At 35.3% G+C, this 22,014-nt stretch overlaps 1 long non-coding RNA gene across 2 annotated transcripts in view; it reads right to left on the reverse strand.

Moving 5' to 3' along the window:
* The window catches only part of LOC140696364 (uncharacterized), a 172,742-nt gene that overhangs the window by 115,996 nt on the left and 34,732 nt on the right, over positions 1 to 22,014 (reverse strand). For both annotated transcript variants that reach the window (XR_012072607.1, XR_012072593.1), the window contains exon 3: positions 10,560 to 10,638. This is a non-coding gene — a long non-coding RNA (uncharacterized lncRNA). The remainder of the gene's footprint in view (positions 1 to 10,559; positions 10,639 to 22,014) is intronic.

A 22,014-nucleotide genomic window follows, 5' to 3' on the forward strand; every position in this document is an offset into this window, starting at 1 on the left:
ATGATTAAAGGCAAATAAAATATATCACATGCCTTTAATCCCAGGATATAGAGTACTCAAAGGAACAGGCAGAAAATAAATTACTGAAACTTAAAAACGCGTATTTTGAAATGTTTCAGAATATTTTGTGTCAAATTAAATTGGAACTATTCAGAGTGTCCTCTAATGGCTTTCATGTAAATAGAAATTATTATCTATTCTATGCCCTAGGTAAGAGGCTCTTCTAAGGAATGATAGGGCTTACATTTTGATTTTTGCTTGTTTGCTTTATTGTTCATTATTTTTTTAAATATTTGGTCCTCATCAGAGCATCCAGAAGAAAACTGTCTATTTTATATAGGGCTATCCATACGCCAACACCATCCTTCACCAATCTCTTTCTCTCTCTCTCTAAAGCAATGACTTCCTTCTCTGTTCATGAAACAATCACATCTCAGGCTCCTTTTTAGGTGATATCAAAATCAACATTTCTGCTATAGATGATCTAGCCACATAGTACCTTTCTCCCCCATATTACCTGTATCCTCTTCTCAAATCAAAAAGTTGATGACCTTGATTTCCTCTTCACTGAGAAACTTAAGACAGAGGAAGACTTCGATTCCTATCACCACACAGACTGTCCTACCACAAGTACCTTCACCTTTTACCTATAACCAAAGCTGAGATATTCTCTGTCCTACATATCCTTTCCCTCAGGTGCCTCTGACCTACTCAAGGGCATCACTCACGAAATCCTTCCTTCCCTCTTCTATATTTTATTTAGTGTTGTTTCTACCAATGCTTTGTAGCCATTGCAGCCATCTTGAAAAGTCTTCTCTTCTTCTGCCACATTTTCAGATACAGCCAGACAGCTTCGCTCCTCTAGCAAAAAGGGAAACCAACAAAACCAAGCAGAAAAACACCTCCTAGAAAAGTTGCTTACACCTGCTGTCTCAATTTGCTCTTATACATTTTTCCCTTAAACCTACCTCAGTCAGACTTCTGTGTCCAACATCTGATGCCAGTTGTTCTCATCCTAGTAACCATAACATCCACATTGCCAAATCCAACGGTGAGTTCTCAGTCCTAACCAATCCTGAGTATCTGAGCATTTAAAACAGCTAGCCTCTCCCTCTTTCTCTTTCTTCATATTTTTAACTTGACTTCCAGGACTGTTGCCTTCTCTCCTCTATGATGGTACTTTCTTAGTCTTTTTCTGATTCATTTCCTTCTCTATTTGTTAAAGTTTGAAAATTCAGAAGACTATCCTGTAACTCTTTCTTAATATCTACACTTGCTCTATTGATGATCTCATTCTGTCTCATGTCTTTCAATGCCATCTCTATGCTATTAACTCCTGGATTTTATCTCGAACTAAGACCTCTCCTCCAATCTCTATATCATATATTCAAAAATTTGCTCAGCAAATTCATTTTAAAACCAAATATACAACTCAATGCCAAATGTCGAAAACTGAATGTCCCATCTTCCCACACAACCACCTCACACACATCTTTTCTTATCTCAGTGTATGGCAACTCAACCTCCCAGGCAAAATCCTTTGAGTTATCCTTGACCTTTCCCCTAATCTTAAAATGAATCCGAGAGTCTGCATCTTCTAAATATATCTGGAATCCACCTACTTTTTATTATTTTTAATAAAGACACTATTATGTCTTGCTTGAATTACCATGATAGCCACCTGGTATTTTTTTTTGTCTTTCTTCCCTTGTCTCCCTCCCCACAGTCTAGCTCAAATGAAGCACCTAGTTTGATACTTTAAAACCACAGGCCATGTTAAATTTGTTCAGCATTCTTTAGTGGCTCCATATTGCACTTCAAGTAAAATCCAAAATCCCTACAATTTTCTAAATTTCCTACATTTTTATGGCCTCAATCCCCCATAAGCTTCCGACTTTATTTATCCAACCCCAGCTTCCTCTCTGTTGTTGCAGTGTGCCAGGTGCACATAGGTCCTAGAGAATTTAAACAGCTGCTTCCCCTGCCTTGTTTGCTCTCCTCACAATATCCCCCTGGTAAACTCTCTCACTTTCTTCAGGGTTTGCTCAAATCCCTTAGTGTTTTCAATGAACAACACCATGGTTACCCTAATTAACACTGCAATATCCCTTTGCCTGCTTGTCTTGCTCTAATTTTTTTGTCGCTCTTATCACCTTTAACATACAATATAATTTAATTGTTGACCACGTTTTCCTATTTTTATATGTTTCGCCTGCTAGAATGCAGGCTTCAAAAGCACAGCAGTCTTTTCCTTGCAAGTACACTGATGCACAGAAAATACACAGAATAGTACCTTGTTCACTGTAACTACTAAATAAAGACTTTTGAATAAGTAAAAAATCAGTGAATAAATGAATCTTTTTTAATCCCTGCAGGAAGCTCAAAATGCAAGCTTATAAATATTAAATGGAATACTTTCTGTACACTAGTCTCATAAATGGCAATGGCAAATAAATGAACAAGATATTGTCTCCCAGGTGATAATGATGTAACAATAACCACGTCTGCAAAGTTTAAAATTCTAATTCAAGGTAAAATGCTAAAAGGGAGGTAACAGAGCTACAAAAGCTCAGTTAGGAATGGAACCAAAGATATTTCATGTTAAGGGTATAACACGATTTTAGACTCTAGAGCCGAGACTATCTGGCATGGCTAATGCATTTGTCAATACCTCAGAAATATTCATCAGGTGTTTTGGAGTATCTACAGTGAGATGAACCCTGGACTCTGGAGATACAAATATAAATACTACTGGATTACTGTTTTCAATATTTTGGCAGTATTTCAGCTAGTATCTTACGTATTTGTAAATTATGACATTGAGACCATTTGACTGACTTCTTTTGCAACTGTATATCCCACATAGGAATAACTGAGACTTTCAGGAAGGCTACAATGTCAAGAGTACTTAGGTTTTATAGGCACAGAGCAAACATATCCAAGATGCTATCCTTCAAGATAAACTCCTACATGTTAACATCTGTGCAGTTTGGACAACTGACAAAAGTATATTTAGAAAATACATTGTTGTATTTCAGTGAAGTGTCTGAACCTTCTATATCAGGGTTCAATGAATTGAATTTGACATACTCAAGAGGCCCACTGAGGAAATGCACTCAAGGAAAGTAGACCATTTCACACATGACCTCACCATCCACATAAGACATAGTAAAGCCACACACATTGGTCACAGCTTATTCTCTAAGGTGGATAGATTGGGGACATTGTGGCTGTGGCAATGGCTTTCTACAAGTAGGGCGAAAAAAGAAAACAAACTGCATCAACACTCTATACAACTCAAAACACCATCGGCTAAATGTTTTATTCATGAGCCGTATTTTATTCTTTTCCTCTTCCAAACAAAATCTACAGAAACACTACAATTAAAAGCATATATGCAATCCCTAGCACATAGTAGGTACACAGTAAACATTGTTGATGGATGACTAAGATGATATATGTAATAAAAATAATAGTATACAACAAAATCATAGAAAATGATAAAAAGCTAGAAAGTATACTACTTTACTTATATTTACATCTAACATTTCTGATAACCTGAGTAAAAAGAAACAATTCAGTATATAAACCTCATTATCAAATGAAAGAAAGTATCCCAGAGTCTGACCTGAGTTTCTTATTTATTTATTCACTGGAGGTACTGGGACTGAACTCAGGACCTTGTGCGGGCTGAGCGTGCACTCTACCACTGAGCTATTTCCTTCCTCCCCTACTTAATATTAATTTCATTGCTGCTACTTCTATTCTTGGATCAGATTTAGAGCTGTTTCAAAGCAGAGACGTGGATTCTACAAACGCTTACAGGGCCTGGTAGGTAACTTAACTGTGCAAACAAGCTCGATGCATGGAAATACCAGTGGAAAGCTCTCCTGACCCACCTTTATAAAAGAGACAAGTGCTGTGTAGCTCCAGCTGACAGACAACTGACGGAGATGTCAAATCAATATTACCAGATTTTTTGTATTTTTGTAAAGAAAGCCAGGTTTTTGTATTTTTATTAGTTTTTAAGTATAATTTCCATATATATATATGTATGTATATATGTGTATATGTGTATAAATGTATATATATATTTAGATGTTGGCATTCTTTTTTAAAGTTAGGTTAGGTCAAATATATGACCAGCAGGCTCCAAGGTTACAAGTTTTGCTTTATAAATGATTGTTCTAATTGAGTATATTTCCTGGCATATAGAACATTAGTAAGGGCCTACTGAATTAATTGCTTTCTAAATGATAGGCCTGAAGGAAGAAGAAAAAGAAGGAGTGTTTTTATTTGTTTCATCATCACCACTACATTCTCGTTCTAAATGATGTATTTTTGAGAAGGTTTAACAGTTTTTATGTCTCAAATATTTTTTAATTTCATGTTGACAATAAGATAAAAGTAATTTTTCTTTGTGGTGCTACAGATAGAAAAACTGAGATTGGTCATACAATTAATATCATTTGGGAACCACACAAGGACTAGCACGACAGAGGTTTATGCCTAGTAGAAACTAGGCACACATCCTTTTAGAATTCAAAATGTGAATGTACCTAAAATTTTCATAAACAAAGCAATATGCATGATAAATTCACTCATTAGATAGGTCACACTTGTAAATAAACTATAATTTGAGTAATTTGAGTAACATTGTATCAAATATATAAAAGGTACTTTTGCATATAACCTGTTTTAAGTACTTACGTTAATGATGAGGACACTGAAGACAGTTTAGAGTATATGGCTTTCCTACTACCATAGAGACAGCTTACAATCTTACACATTTGTATAGAAATATTATAAAATCAGAAAACACTAGGATAGTGCTACCATCTAAGTCTCATGTGGACTATTTTCTCTACATCTGAATGCATTGTTCAAAATCAGATATAAATGGTGATGTAACAATCATCTCCTTCTGACTATTTTGCAGAGATGTGCATACCAGTCAAAGATCAAGCTAGTGACCTGAACTACATGCTTTTATTCCTCAGTTTGACAACTTGTTTCATGGAAATATTCCACAGCTATTTGAGTTTTATATGTGAATACTACGGATTTTGAGAGAAATGCTCTATTAAAACACACATTTAACATTTTATGTAGTTACAATATTTTGAAACTTTTTTATCACATCTTATTATATTGGTTTAGCAGATAGTACCTTTCATTTTATAGCATCATTTTATAAGCATAGATTCTTAGCCTTAAGAATTGATTACAAATCTTGTGCTCAAAATCCCTAAACATAGAACATATGTATTATTGCAGCTCAAGCTAAAAGCAGTAGAAGCAAAACTGTCATCACACATCTTCCAAATCCATTTTACTCTTAATATGTGGGAAAATGCCTTAATTCTATAGAGATATTCTTATTACTCTCTATAGTTGTCATTTAGTTTGAAGAAGATCTTTTACATTTTTATAATTTCTAAAGGAAAAATATTCTATGATAATGTTTTCTTATATAATTTAATACTTTTTATTTTTGACAATTGGTTTTATTTTTGTAAGTACTTCATCGTTTTCAATCACAGTTCTTGATCTAAATTCTTATTTTTGAGGAATTTGCTTTTCTCTTTAGCTTCATCAGAAGGTCAAAGGAGAATGATTTTTTTATACATACTCATTTTTGTTGTAGATATTTAAAACATGTAAGAATTGCAAAAGGGCTTTGTAAACTAGAAAATAAACTGTCTTTGTGATGGGACTCTGCATTTACCCTAAAAAATAATCCATCATTTGAGAAATGAGTCATCAGTTAAGGTATTAAAAGACGAATGTTCGTTCATGTCAATGGAAATAAAATACATCTCTGTAACATGCCTCTGGCTCCTTTTTCTAATACAATACCCTTCGTTAAATATGCTCCGGCCAATTGCTCTAGGAAGATGTACTCATTGTTACTCCATGGCCTTTGCAGCACTGTTTCCTCTCTGCAGTGCTTTACCTCCTCAACATTTCATTCCCTAATATATATGGTTGGCCCCTTCTTGCCCTTCTGTTAACAGCCCCAGTACTGCTTCCTCGATTTCTATCACAAATCATTCTTGTGGCAGTCACCGTCAGGTACAATACTCTCAATCACTTATTGTTTTCATGCTCACTGTTGATTTCTCTTTTACAGTGCTTGCTTCCTGGGGACAGAAATTTAGCTGTTTGACTTAGCTATCAGAATTGTTAAGGAGCGAGGAATTAGTACATATAGCTGTATTTGAGGCAGCTGTATGGCTTTGAAGAGTGCAACCTGGTGAATGTTTGCAAGGCAAATAGAGTGTTCTGAAGTCCAGGATTACATGATTTTATAGGATATGCATATACTTTCTTTCACACTTTTTTTTTTAAAGCACCGAGTACTATCACTAGTGCCAGTCTCTCTGCTATAATCAGTAGAGTTTATTTTTGAGTGCTAATTTTCCCTTGTCTCACTTCATCCTTCACCATGAAATACTCTGATGCACTATTTCAGTCACCAAACGTATGTGTGTTTTAGTTTGTCTCCTAGAGGAAGACGAGGGTGGTACTTCTGGAGAAGTTTTTGATGTTTCACTTAGCTCAAGATGAGTGATGGGAAATGAGGACCAAATGTTTATGTTCATTCATTCAACAAATACCACTAAGTATCTACTCTGGACCAAATCCTGACGTAGACGCTCAGGCCACAACAGTGAAAAAATAGACACAAATTTTGAAAATAATGGAGCTACTTACATTCTCATGCGGAGAGACTTAATAGCAATAAAGCAAAAAAAAAAAAGTAAATTATATAATATATTAAAACTAAATAAATTATGTCATAAAATGAACAGAAAACCACTATAGACAAAAATAGAGTAATATAAATGGATTTGGAAATACTGGTAGGAGGGTGTTATAATTTAAACGTGTGGCTAGGGTAGGCCTTGTCAAACAGGTGAGATCTGAGCAAAGGCTTAAAAGTTGCGAGGGCTTGAGTTTTGTAGCTAACTGAGACTAAGGCATTCAAGACAGTGGAAAACCAAGACTTCTAGAAGAGGCCAGTGAGGCTGTGACACAGTGAGCTAAAAGCAAAGAAAATGACAGAGAGATAACCAAGAACTATAATGTAAGGCCTTGTCAGATATAAACAAACTAACCGTAAGTAAGCCAATAAATGGACTTGTGACAGTACATGACAAACAGCAGAGCTGGAGAGAAGGAGCCGGAATGACCTTTAGAAAGAGGTTCTCAGTTGGAGGTCGCGGAGACTTTGTCTTTCTCCACTTGGGGACATTTTGTAAGGTCTGAAGACATCTTTGATTATCATGGCTTGGGGAAGGAGGAGGGGTAATGCTCTTGGAATCCAGTGAGTAGAGGCTACGTATGCTGCTACAGAACTCACAATGCACAGGAAAGCTTCTCTCACAACAATAAATTATTAGGCCCCAAATGCCAATTAAGCTGAGGTTGAGAACTCCTCCTTTAGAGAACCAGAGTCCAATCATGAGGTATGTGTTCAGCACATCCTTCTTGCTTGAAACTATATTGTAAGTCTTATGTATTTAAAATTTTGGATAAAGAGCTAGGAATTACCAATGTGAAAGCAGAAGGGGCAAAAAGAAAATTTAAGAGAACACAATTGAACATTGATAATTAGCATCTTAATAATAAAAATCTTTCAAGGACTATCAATGGTACAAAGTAATTCCATGAGGACTAATTGTTTCACATTCTTCCTGCTCCAGGTCATATCATGTGCAATAATGAATGAAACTAGGCCAAAGAATAACAGTTGCTCTAAGAAATGAAGCTAGAATTCAAAAGTAGAAGGCATTTATACTCAAGTAAAAAATAATTTCAAGGTCTGTCTCCTCTGGCAGACCCATGAAGACTATCACGTTTAGGTGAATATAGAAGCACGCCATTCACAAGATGCGTTACTGTGGTCAATGCTTCTTCCATCACTGAATAAAACTAACAGACTTTCTTGGACTTTTGTTTGGCACTGCAGAAACTGGAGTTTATCTTCATGCGATATCAATCCTTCAGAATCATTAACAGGTCATAAAGTCCTAGTAGACTATGTTAAAACCTAGGAAAACTTGCCACTCTGGTATTCAAGAATGATTATTTTCCATCAGTCTGCCTCCCTCCAATATTGCCTGTCTGTTTTCTCACTTGCAGGATCAGTTCTTGTCTTGGAATCTTGTTTACTGTTTCCCTCAAAGGAAGCAACTATTCTAAGGTACCTTAAAATAATATGTATATATATGTAAGTCTATAAATGACCTTAAAATACATAATACACTGTCGTATCTGTGATTAGAAGAGTCGCTATGAACTAAGAATAAGTGTTACACTGACAAATGATAGCTGTGACAGTTTGCCATTGTCTGCCTTTTTGAAAATAGTTACCTGTAAATTACCAACTTCCATATAAATGCCATATTTCTGATTTTACCTAAAAATGTTTCCTCTAGGGAAAAATTGGGTAATATGGCTCATGGAAGAAAAATATGATGAAGAAAATGTCAGGTCTCAGAGTGGTAATTTCGGCTTTCTCTTCTGCCCAGCTGACACATGACCTTGAGCAGTAACTGGCTTCTGTGGCACTAATTTATCCATTTCTAAGTGAGCATAACACCACTAGACGAAGCTCATAAGACTGTTGTGAGGTGACTCTAATAAAAATGCACTTTTCAAAAATGTTGCATAAATGCTAAATAGAGTAAAATATGTCTCGCCTCCATTACATTTATGAGAGCTTTATGCGTGGGTTCCCCTTTAACGATGAGCACCTCACTGAGCTTCAGCAACCTTTTCAAATACCATAGAGGCAATCCTTTTGTTTAAGTGAATGCAAGGAACATTTAGATACGTCTGCTATCCACACAGGAAAGCAAACTGATCATTCAATGCATATTCTGCTATGCACACATTTATATGTGAAATCTGTTCATAACTGCTGTTAGAGGTATAGGACATAACATTGCGTTTTGCAGTAGAGTAAAATATTATATTTCATATTTGCGTGAAAAGGGAATCATGGTGGATTGAATATTTATATTCTAATTCATCAGACTTTTCAAGGGGATTTTAAAGCAAATACAGTATGCTGACAGTATAAAAAAGTAACTTCTTTTTAATGGACTTGAGTGGAAATAATGAAGATAATGGAGACTATGGTCTAGGTAGGATTAATTACATGTTTCCTTATTTTAATTTAGTTTTACACATGCAGTTACAGATAAATGGATTCAAAATAAAGCAAATAATCCTATAATTAGAATTTCTTTGATTAGTCTAGGGTTGTCAAATTGGCATAATTCACTCTTTCAAATGTGAAATATTTTAAATTATTTAGTATTATGTGCTTTGAATTAATGTTAAATTAATAGAGTAAAATTATAGAAGTACAATACTTTTGAGAGTTTAAAATCCTATTGGCTGAAAGTAGGTTAGCATTGTATATACAAGTAGCTCTCAATTTACAGACCCTATGTATCCTAGAAAAACTGGGTCTAAGTCAAGGTTATATGTATAAACATTCAACTTTCTTATCATTGCTTTCCATTTCAAAAACTGAAAGGAAAATATTGTGACACAAATGATACAAAACACTTGAAGCATGCAATTTTAAAATTGTAGTGATATTTGTTTCGAGCACAGCCATAGACTCTTAGGATGTTGAGAATAAAAGTGACAGCCATAGTAATCAAGTCTAGTGAGTCTCCAAACACACTGCTCATTTCAATTACCTTGGACATTCACAATAGCAACACACAGTTTACAAGGCACTACTTAATTCAGTAGGTCTTATTTTGAGCCTCAAAAAATAAGTTTGGGCTTTTAACATATCAGTTCCTCAGTGATTCTACTGTCCAACCAGTGCTAGAAACCAGGAATCAATCAATACATTATGTAATAAAGAAGAACGTGAGTTCCAGGAAGGCTGAGCAATGTAACAAGAATGTGTAGCTAACTGGCAGAATAAAGTCCAGAGGCCCACGAACAGAGACTGTATTATAATGTTCTTCCCTGAAAAGCAAAATATACTTCTAGGCTGAAAATTCTATAAATTTCAATTCTACAAATGAATTAGTGTGTTCAGCCTTTTTCAATTCCGTACCTGTGTACCTGTATACATGCCTGTGTGTATGTGTGTATTTGTGGTGTGTGTAAATATTAGATTTTACTTTTCTCCTGCCTCATGTTCTTTTTACCCTAAATTTGCTGCCAGGAGATTGCTTCTCTCAATTAACAGACTGCACCTAAGTTTACCTTTAGTTTGTGTAGAGTTGATAATCATATTCTGCAAATGTTTAAAATAATTTTGAATATAAAAGATGTTTCCTTATCATTTCCTAAGGAGTTTTACAAGAACAACACCAGGAGGCATGATCCACGTGATGTTTGTGAGAACAGAATGGTGAGATCTCCAAAATACCCAGGCTCCTGAGAGCTACATGTCTTATGAAAAGCGGTCTCCACAGGGACACAGTAGTATCAGAAATGGCTTAAGGTAGTAACTGTGAATTTTGTATTGAAATTTTGTTACCAGTACATCAGTCATATCATTAATGACTTATTCTTACCTATAGAAGGAGGATGAGTGGTCATTATGTTGGTTGTTCAACAACTATCATTCAATAAATTCCTCAAAGGTCGGAAATTCTGCATAATTAAAGGAATGAATATGGTTGTCATTATCATGCTCAAAGATTCTCCTAGAAAACTCTGAACATCAAACATTCTTCTAATTTTAGTTTAGCCTTGCTAAACATGTATGCTACATTACATGAAATATTCCTCATTACAAAGTCAGAGTTGTTGATACGGCAAGTTAAGAGAAATAAATATATATGTATATATGTATATATGCATATATATGTATGTATGCATACATACATTCCCTCAGCAATACATAACATCAGCATCAACACAAATGTCTGTATTTATGTGGAGAGCTACAAGTAACATCAAAATCAACACAAATGCCTATACTCAGCCTAAGCCTCTCTTCTGACCTCTGTATCTGTATACTTAATTGTCTGTTTTGTCTATTCACTCCAATGTCCAAAGTGCATTTCAAGCTATTTAGTAGAATAAGCTTTTGCTATAGTAATCTATGTTTCTTTCCTTCCTTTTACCGTAGGTATTAGCCTACTTCCTTCCCCCTTTCAAGCAAAAATGCACAGCGCCTAATGTGAGGGATCAGAAATGCAGGAAGATGAAGAAAATGTGGCATTCTCTTTGGATTTTGTGTTTATTTTATAAAACTTGGAAAATTCAAGGTATAAATTTAAAATGTGTGAGAAAAGAATGAGAAAAACATTGGAACTCTTCCAGGAAAGAGTATACCCGCCATAAAAAAATAAAAAAACTCCCTCGGCTGAGATAAATTAAACTGAAAGAGAGCTGGATTCTAGAGAGAGGCATCAGCACTCCACTACTGCACGCAGGCCAGATAAGGTAGCAGACCACCAGAGCTGGAGGGGAAACAGAGCTGTGCAGAATCCGAGGGCGGGCACCATCTGAAGTCTGGTAGACACTCCTGAAGTACCTCTATCTAGGTTGCTCTCTCATCCCTCTCAAATAATTACTCCTAATCATTTCCACAACTTGGTTACACCATTACTTCTTCAAAAATGCCCTCTATCACATGCTTTCAAGCACTTCACTACCTAGCACTCACAGCATTTAAAACTGGAAATTTATCTTAATGATTGTATGGTAACGTCTAGCTCCTCCTGTGCAGTGAACTCTAGCAGAGCAGGGATCTTGTATATTGTTTTTCTGGTTCCTAATGCAGGTGCTCAATCAACAGTTGTTCAAAAACAAATAAATGAATGAAATCATTATCGTTACCATAATTCACTTTGTATAGTGTCTTCCAGTTATGGTTGGACCAAAAGATCTTCAGAACATATTCAGACAGTCAGAAAAAATCTTCGTTTTGTACCCATCAATCTTCAAGGTAACATATTTACAGCTACCTGAGGGGCTTATTCCCGCATCATTCTGAAATACATCAGTCCCACAAAGCCAATATCGTATGTCCACTGAGATAAAACAAATGAAACCAAGGACAATAAAGGAAGCCCCCAAACTAAATCATGGGTGAGGTATATTTTATATGATCTTAAAAACTTATCCAGATTTACTCAATTAACCTTCCCTTGAAAGTGAAAAGTTGCAATCACTAAAAATCATTTCCAAATGACCTGCCTACTAATTTATAAATTTCTGTTTTTTTTTAAGTCTTCAGAATTTCATATTCTGTCTCCCATCTTGTAAAAACTCAATTCTTAAAAAATTCATCTCTAATAATTTTATAAAATAATTTTAAACATACAATGCCATTGCCATTTTCACAACAGCTCTCTGAATAATTGTGCCATGAATTATCGCACCCACCACCATTTTAAAGATGAGGACACCAAAGTTTAATGAGGTCAAACCACATGTACAAGGCTGTGTAGGATGTACACGGTAGAGCTGAAATTTAAACCAGTCTTATGGTGCCAAATATAATTTTTCCATTTCATCATAATCCTCCCCTATGAAAATACAGTATACTGAAAGTTAGCAACTTTCAGAGCAAGGTGTCGCCAGCAAACAAACTATTTCATCAACTGCTCTCAAGTTGTAAGTGATCTGTAATTTTAGTTGTTTTTGGGCTCATCAAATTCTGTAAATGTATGGATAAGTTATTACAATATCAATAGTTTTAGAGCTAGAATTTTACATAATCTATATTAAATATCACTTAGTTTAACCTATTTATTTTATGCATAAGGAAAGTGAGTGCCCAAGAAACAAGTCCTACCAAGCCCAGTGCCACGTACTTATCTGGCAGCTTAGCAGATACTAGAGATGATTGTTCTTCTAACACATTTCCTACAATGTGTAAATTTTCAAATTGTCTGTCTCTGAGAATGGCCTAAGACAGTGGTTCTCAACTCTGGCTGCACATTCACTCTTTATTCTGTTAAGGACCTAGGCCCGGGAACAATGGATCAAAACCTCTAGTGTAAAGTCTTGGCATCAGTATTTTTATAAAGTTCCTCACGTTGATCCTGATGTGAGGCATGAGTGAAGAAACAACAGTTTAAAAAGTATCTAGCTGCCGAATATTGTCTTGAATATTTAAACTGCAATTTTCTTCATTAACTCAGCTGAATTCCCTGTTTCTTTTTTATTTCCTTCCTGAATGTAATATGCTACTGTTCCTTTACTAAATTGAGAATCTACGTGTGTATGTGTGTGTGTAATCTTAACCATTTCTATGTAAAACTGAAAGAGTAGAAATCTAACTAACAAAATGGCTTCCCTGATGTTAAAGGTGTTTGCTGATTCATTTTGACACATCTTGTTTTTCTTTTTGTTTACTTGCTCAACTGCTTGCTAAAATAGCCCTTAACCTTCCCTATATATTCTTTACCCCAGAAGCTGTTTTCCAGAAAGTCAAAGGATGATGAGCTCAGTAGAATAGACAGACCCTAGGGAGTTTACCATGACACCAGACGGTCTTATCAAGATTAAGAAGAATGCAGCACCACAAACTGTCCCTGATTGTTATCACTCTTCTGCTCCACTCAGTTTTTCTATAAAATCTCAAGACCCCAACCCCAAGAAGGGTTCACAGTCTTTGAGGCTTTAGTCTGCTGTGATTCCCCTTTGCCCAGCAAAGCAATAAAGCTGCTCTTTTCTATTGCTCTCAAGGACTCTGGCTCTGAGTTTGAATTTGTCTTTTGAGTACAGAGGCCAAATTTTCAGTAACAAAACAGAGAACAGTTCACCCTTCTTCCATGCTGTGCGTGTAGGAAATAGAGGCAAAATCCTGTGAACCTTCTGAAAATAAAGTTAAAAATTACTTGAATTTAAGAATCTTCTCACTTTTGCCTGCTAAATTCTAAATTTATATAAAATTCTGTTATTTATACTGTCAGATATGTGTACTTCATTATAAATGTATAAGTAAGAGAATCCTTTCATTCTAATGTGTTTAGCCTACTTCTATTCTCCACCATGTTCTTTAATGTAAAGAACCAGGATATGGCCATTTGTTCAAATTTTGAATTAACAGTTGTAACTCGATATATTTTTAAACATATCTTTTCATTCACCATTTTATTTCCATTATTGAAATTTAGCTTTCTCTTTACTTTAGGATTGTCTGAAGGGCAAATGGTTAACCAAGTGAGTCTTTATGCACACTGCCCCATCATGCACACATTAGTTAGATGAATAATGATAATAATAACCAAGAAAAAGAATACATTAGGGTAAATCATCATGTGAATATACATGAGACCAGAGGTAATATGATTTGAGTAAAGTGTTTTATACAATGCATGTATTGCCATTAAAGAAACACTTGTTTTGATATGACATGTGATAGATACCTCAATATATTAAGTGTATATAATCAGGTATTTTTATTTTCTTCAAGTTTTAATAATAGTCTCATGATGAACAACCGCAAGAGTTTATGGTTAAAACTGTAGATGCAGATATAAGCTGAAAAAATTAAAAGTTCAAGTAGTTGATCACAGTTGCTTCGTGAAGACGGTATCAAAATTATTTGCTAGCTTCATTATTCTCCTTAAATAGGAAAAATAAATTGCTCTCCTAGAGTAAATATTCTAAAGCTTTCTGCATTTCATTAATCTACAAATGAAAAATTAACTAAAATACTGTGTCCAAGTTCATGGTTATGGCTATAGATGACTTTAAGAAAGTGGCTTTCATATTTCTGGTTTTGTCTTTAAGAATTTAAGTTTCTACGAAACATTTTTCTGAGAAAAAATTTTTAAACATTTAGAACCTAATTATAAAAGTTTATAATGTTTATAACATATTCAGAATAAATTTAAATTATAATCTGAGTTTCTTTTATCATGAACTTATAAAAATCTGAAATATCAAACCAGTGGGTTAGAAATATTGATAAAAAATCTGGGCTTGTACCCAGAAGGAAATCTACTTCAGGATGACACCTGCACCCCAATGTTCATAGCAGCACTATTTACAATAGCCAAAACATGGAAACAACCTAAATGCCCATCAACAGGTGACTGGATAAAGAAGATGTGGTATATTTATACAATGGAATACTACTCAGCCATAAAAACCGACAACATAATGCCATTTGCAGCAACATGGATGCTCCTAGAGAATGTCATTCTAAGTGAAGTAAGCCAGAAAGAGAAAGAAAAATACCATATGAGATCGCTCATATGTGGAATCTAAAAAACAAAAACAAACAAAAACAAAGCATAAATACAGGACAGAAATAGACTCATGGACAGAGAATACAGACTTGTGGTTACCGGGGGGGGGTAGAGGGTGGGAAGGGATAGAATGGGATTTCAAAATTGTAGAATAGATAAACAAGATTACACTGTATAGCACAGGGAAATATACACAAAATATTATGATAAATCACAGAGAAAAAAATGTGACAATGAGTGTGTATATGTCCATGAATGAGTGAAAAATTGTGCTGAACACTGGAATTTGACACAACACTGTAAAATGATTATGAATCAATAAAAAATGTAAAAAAAAGAAATATTGATAAAAAATCAAAACTATCTTAATTTACCACAAGATTCTGTTTTCCAACCCTTCCTTCACAAGATATGTCATCTTGACAAGTCTGTTAGAATAAGTGACTTAGAACTGCCTGAACCCTTGTATTTAATACAGTCAGGACCCTGCACTTCAAATTGTCATACACCATTATCATGTTTCAGGATGTCAGTCTCTTATCTGAAGGATATCACATGGTCAAAGTGTAAATTCTTTGGAATCAAAATATGTGCTCTTTGATCACTAATCAAATCCATTATGGAGCTGTAAACAGACAATAACAAAGCAAGAATTTTGTTTTGATTGATAGATTGCTATTTTATGATCTTAGAATTGAGGAAATTACTTCAGTGATTGCTCATGTCTAATATTATTTAGGATCAAAACCAAACCTTTATTCTTGCAGAATTTAAATGGAAATACTTTAATTTTTAGCTATTTATGGACTTCAGCAGTTTTCAAATTTAATTTTCAGAGCAGTTCTTCTCCAAAGGCAGACTAAATTAACATGATTTCATACACCTATTACATATGATAAGTGGTAGAATCTCACAGACTACATGCATATAAGGAAACTTAAGAAAAACCATAAAAATTTTAGGCATTTAAGACCTATCTGCATCCACAAACTGGTGTGAATTTAATAAAACTGGACACTTTGCAGTGCAAATCTCTCCCTAAATATTGCCCAATAATATCAATGGCTAGAAAGCTCTGACATAGCAAATTGATACAGCTAAACATTTATGTACACACATGGTAATTAATAACAGAATTATTTATAAGAGCAAACTAATAGGAAAAAGCTACATTTTAAACATTAGAGAATAATTTAACAAATCATCATACGTCTATGTAGTAGAATATTATGTCATGCCAATATTTTATTTTTCATGAAAGAAGATTAGTGCTTTCATATATTTTATTGTGCTGTTGAAGAGTTTGAGATTTATGCCTCATTGTCCTAACATATCCAGATAATGGGAAGCCTTCCTTGAGTACAAATCATTCAAACATTGAATTAAACTTTAATGAAGAAGAGAAAAATATATGAAATCCAATGGACCTTACAACAAATATTTCTTCCTCAATCTTAAAAGGTTTTAAGGTATTTAAAAGGGAGGCATGTAAATCACTCAGCTATCTGCAAGAGACGACTAGTGACAAGACTAGACATACTCATTCCTTATTCTGTAAGTGTCTGGGTCACCTACTACATGCAAACTCTGCTAGATATTGAAGATGCAAAAGTTAGGTTTATGCCCTCACGAAACTCATCATTTGGGGAAAGCACAGGGGATGAGCATATGGATTAGAACAGAATATCTGAAGGCTTATCGGAGACAATTTCCAGTTTTCACATAGCTAACAAGTAGTTATGGACCCAAAGGCACCCCTGAAGAGACTCTAAAATTTTTCATATGTCAGGAATTTGAATGAACAAATCCCCAAATCATATTTTATATAGAAGGACCAAGGCATTATGGATGAAGAACCTGAATCTGAAATCATTCCGGTGGAGACAAATTAAATTTTCAACTGAGTAAAGCAATGCATGAAAAAAAAAAGTCATTCCATCAAGTGAAACTCAAGGATGCAATTCAACATTAATATTCTTTAATGATTTTCTTGAAAACTTGATAATCATCCTGGTCGCTTCTTATAGTGACTAAGCTGAGAGTTTTAAAAACCTGTTTGAGTTGTAAAAACAAGTATGCTAATGTATATATGTTTGCTGGTGATAGAAAAAGACATCTTGAGAGAACAACTGCAGACAATAAAGAAACATTTTAAATTATCATTTCAACTAATATATATTTTGATAGCCTCTAAAATAACACATAGTGTATTTTAGTGAAATACATCGTTTGCTTTCATTAACTCTAATGCATATGGCTGAAACTCTCATTTAAAAAAAAGGCAGTAAAAGAGTAGGTGATGGCATGTTAAACTTTTCTAATAAATCTTATTGCAATGCAAATTTACATTCCACTGCTGTATATATAAGGGCTAATCTGGACAGATGTTTAACTGACTTTCCTTATTAAAATTCTCCATAAATTAACTGTCAAATTCAAATTGCTCTAAGCACAAAAGCCAACAAAGTCAAATTAAAGTAACTAATGGTAAAAAGATTACTACATCTTCACGAGGGGAAAGATTAAAAATAATTAAATGAAGGGTGGCCTTGTATGTGACAAATAAAATGAAATAATAACTTGAATTTGACCTCCCAAGTACTTCTTTTAAGAATATCTTCTTTACATGAAAAAATTGAGAAACTAATGATGTTTGACTTTGGCATCTTGGTTTTTGTGTTGTTACTGTTGTTTTTTTCTGAGACAAGTCAGTATTTCCCCTTTAAAGTGGACAGCGGATACAAGTCTTCCTCCTGTGTTTCCATATTGAGAAGGAGCTTTTCATTCCCCTCAAGAAGGAACAGCAGAACAAAAACATTCCAGCAACTCCCAGCCCCCTCACTTTTTCCCCAGGAGGGAGGAGTGATTTAGCTGAGTACTGCAACTGGGAGAGGAGGACAAACACAACTCTGCCCTTGGGAGTGCTCTCTTTGGGAACTGCCTGGCTGCACCACTTGGGACCTGCTGGCGGCAGTCAGCTGTCCAACGCTGTCCGTGACATGGTAGGTCTCTCGTTTAGAATACACATTAAGAGGCCCATTTAGCTACAAGTTCATTCCACCTTCTCCAGTCTAGATTTACCAGGAAAAAAAAAATTTGGTTTCCCATCTAGCTCCAGAATGATTCCAAATTTGGGCACTGAAAAATGATGTTATTTTTCATTTCTCTATAATCTACATGTACATGATGCCAACAGATTAACAGCAATTCTATCAATTAAATCTCTCCTTTAAAATTCAAGTAACATATGAAGCACCTCTGACACTTCACAGGAGTCTTCATTTTCTACCTCAGATTATTTTGTTTATGTGACCACTTTATACCCATTACACTATGTAATGTATTTTGCCTGCTTTTTGTTGGTTTGTTTGGTCAGGTTTTTTTAGTTGTTTTACAAGGGAGGGTAAATCTGGTCCATATTAATCTATCTTGGCCAGAAGTGGAAGTGTTCATTGTTTCTTCATTTAAAATGGGTAAAATAAAATATATTTGGGTCTTGTTTTCTCATCCACTGTAACAATCTCTGTCTTTAATTGGTACATTTAAACCGTTAACATTCAAAGAGATTATTGGTGCAGCTGGATGAATATCTGTCATATTTGTTTCTGTTTTCATTTGTTGCTCTTTTCCCTCATTTCTGTTTTTGTCTTCCACTCTTTTTCTGCCTTTTGTGGTTTAACAGTTTATATGATTCCATTTTCCCTCCTTTCTTAATATATTATACTCCCCCTTTTAACCTTTTTATGTGTTGCTAATCCAAGTCCACTTTCAAATAGCACCGTATCACTGGACAGGTAGTGTGAGGACTTAAAATAACAATCCTAACTCCTCCCTCCCTCCCTTGTTTTACTGCTGTCATTCATAACTTATAATAAGTATATGTAAACATACATTTTTTTCTGACATTCATAGCTTATATAATCAAATACACTGTTGGTATCATTATGTTGAACCAACTGTTAATTGCTAGGTGATTAAGGGTGAGAAAAATTAAAGTTTTTATTTTATCTTCACGTATTTACTCTTTGATTCACTTACTTTATGAAGATTCAAGTTTATGACTCATACTATTTTCCTTCTCTCTAAAGAACTTTTAACATTTCTTGCAAGGCAGGTCTATTAGCAATAATCTCCCTCAATGCCTGTTTGTCTCAGAAAGTCCTTCTTTCTCCTTCATTTTTAAAGAAAAATTTCTCAGTGTGCTGAACTCTAGGTTGTTTTATTTTTATCTCTCAACACTTTAAATATTTCACTTCACTCTTTTTGCTTGCATGGGCTGAGGAGAAGTCAGATGTAAGTCTTAAATGTATTCCTCTATAGTTAAAGTGTTTTTCTCTCTGGCTTCCTGCAGAAATTTTTCTTTATCTTTGATTTCCCTTAGTTTGAAAATGATGTGCCTACATGTTTTTCCTTTGTTTGTTTGGCATTAATCCTGCTAGTGTTCTCTGAGCTTCCTGGATCTGTGGTTTGGTGCCTCATGTTAATTTGGCAGAAATTCTCAGCCACTATTGTTTGAAATATTTCTTCTGGTATTTTCTCTCTCTCTTCTCCTCCTAGCATTCCTATTATGTGGATGTTACAATTTGTGTGGTTATCATTTAGGCCTTGGATATTCTGTTCTGTTTCTTTTTTAAGTCTTGTTCTCTCTGCTTTTGGGTTTCAAAGATTCTATTAATATATCCTCTACCTCAGAGATCCTCTTCTCAGCCAAGTTCAGTCCACCAACAAGCCTATGAAAGGTATTCTTCATTTCTGTTACATTAGGAGGGAACCAATGGAAGATGAGATAATCCCCTGGCTGCATGCCTCTGTGTACAAAACTCTCACCCAATCATTTGTATTAGTTTGCTAAGGCTGCATGGTTTAAATAACAGAAATGTGTTTCGTTATAGTTCTAGGAGCTTAAAGTCAAAGATCAAGGTGCCAGAACAGGTAGTTTCTCCTGAGGACTGTCTCCATCACTTACATTTTGTTGCCCTCTCATTGCCTCTTTTCATGGCGGTACCTCTGTATACACAACCCTGATGTTTCTCTTTATGTGGTAATCCAGTTAGACTGAATTAGAGTCCCCCATTATGGCCTCATTTTAACTTAATCACCTCCATAAAGGCCCTGTCTCCAAATACAGTCACATTCTGAGGTGTTAAAAATTCGGGCTTCAACACATCAATTTTAGAGAAACATAATCAACCCATAATATCACCTAAAGTTTTAAACTTTTTTTAAAAAAATCAATGCTTTCCATGGTAACTGATACCTCAAATTCCTAAAAGTTCAGTGTTCTGCAATGTAAATGAGCTTTAACATCTCCCTCTAGATGTTTCTCCATTGTGCTCGTCATTTACCACTTACTCTTCCCACAGTTTACCAAAATTTGTTTTCCACTACTGCTCCCTCTCATTTTGTATTAGTCCTAGTGTGTTTTTATCACTTTATTATCATTTATCTAGAAGTTTGTGAGTGAGATGTGTTAAAAACATACTCAATCTGCATATTTTTAGCAAAGCCAAATAAATGTTGTTTGACCTGAACTGGTTGCTCTTAAATCACTAAAACTAACGCAAATATTTTAACTTTTTCTTCTAAACTGGTCTCTTCTAGCATATTTTAAAAGGTCTTCATTCAGAGATTTTAATTAGAATTTGTCATCCTGAGCCTTAATCCTGAACCTGGGGTTGGTCTCTTGGCTTCCTAATAGCATAAGAAGTTGGGGCTGAGAGCTGCCAATGAGCTGAATGTGATGAGCACTAATTCTGCCAGTGCCGATGGGTATATAATGATTAAAGAAATATATTTTAGTCTCTCATGGAGAGAAGTCTGATTCCACTAACTACAGTAGTAAGTAAGGCATTTGAAAATTTTTCATCTAAAAAAACACTGTAGGAGTTCCACTTGCACTATCATAGTGTAAGTAGGTCTATGGATCTGCTCCAAAGTAAAACTGGTGAGGGTGATAAAACAGACAGAAGAGCAAGGCTGAAATTCCCTGGAAGTGGACTGGAGGGCATAAGGCAAATTAAAACACTTGTTCAAGAAAATACACTAAAAGTCAGTAAGGCCCGTAAGAGTCTATTCTATCTTAACCAAGACCCAGGCCATCCTTCCTCCTCCAAGCTCAGTGTGAGGAAGAAACACTACTCTAGACTGTACAGGGCTCCCTCTGCTCCCCACTTCCCAGTCAGAGGCCTGTCTGCTCAGGAGGGGAAGGACATCAACATACTGCATCCTGCTCTGGGTACCTGTGGGTCAGAGGGTAGGTCCTGGAGAATAAAACCAAGACGTGGGGGCTCTCTAGTTCTGTCCATACACCATCTGTGTAACAGAAATCCTACCCAAGTTAGGCTGCAACTGAGAATATCGGGGTCCTGACCACCATTTGCTCTGGCTTATCATGTGGGAGTTTCATGACAAGACAGGCAAACTAAGGAGACCTAACACTGCTTTCCCCCATGCGCTGGGCATTCAGGATTTGAAGTAGCAGGTGTCACTTAGAGAGAAGGGTGTCGTTTTCTCCATCCCCAGCACCACTGCTGTGGTTCGGGGGTTTTTCCTGGGAGGAGAAGCAGCCATAGAACAGAGAGCTGCAATGCCTCTTCAACAACTGATTTAATTTGCCACAGACTCTGCAGAAGTTCAAGTTTAAGGAAGTGGCATTAAGAAGTAATTGGGGGAGATTTACAGATTCATTGGAGATACAGGCTAAACTGTGTGCCAGCCACTTTTTCAGAGGGTAATGGTGAAAGACATAGTTGAGAAGAGCATTTGTGAGAACAGAACACAACTCAAATACTGACCTCCGAAACTTTCCCTTGTA

This window comes from Vicugna pacos, chromosome 1 (assembly GCF_048564905.1).
Source record: "Vicugna pacos chromosome 1, VicPac4, whole genome shotgun sequence".
NCBI lineage: Eukaryota > Metazoa > Chordata > Mammalia > Artiodactyla > Camelidae > Vicugna > Vicugna pacos.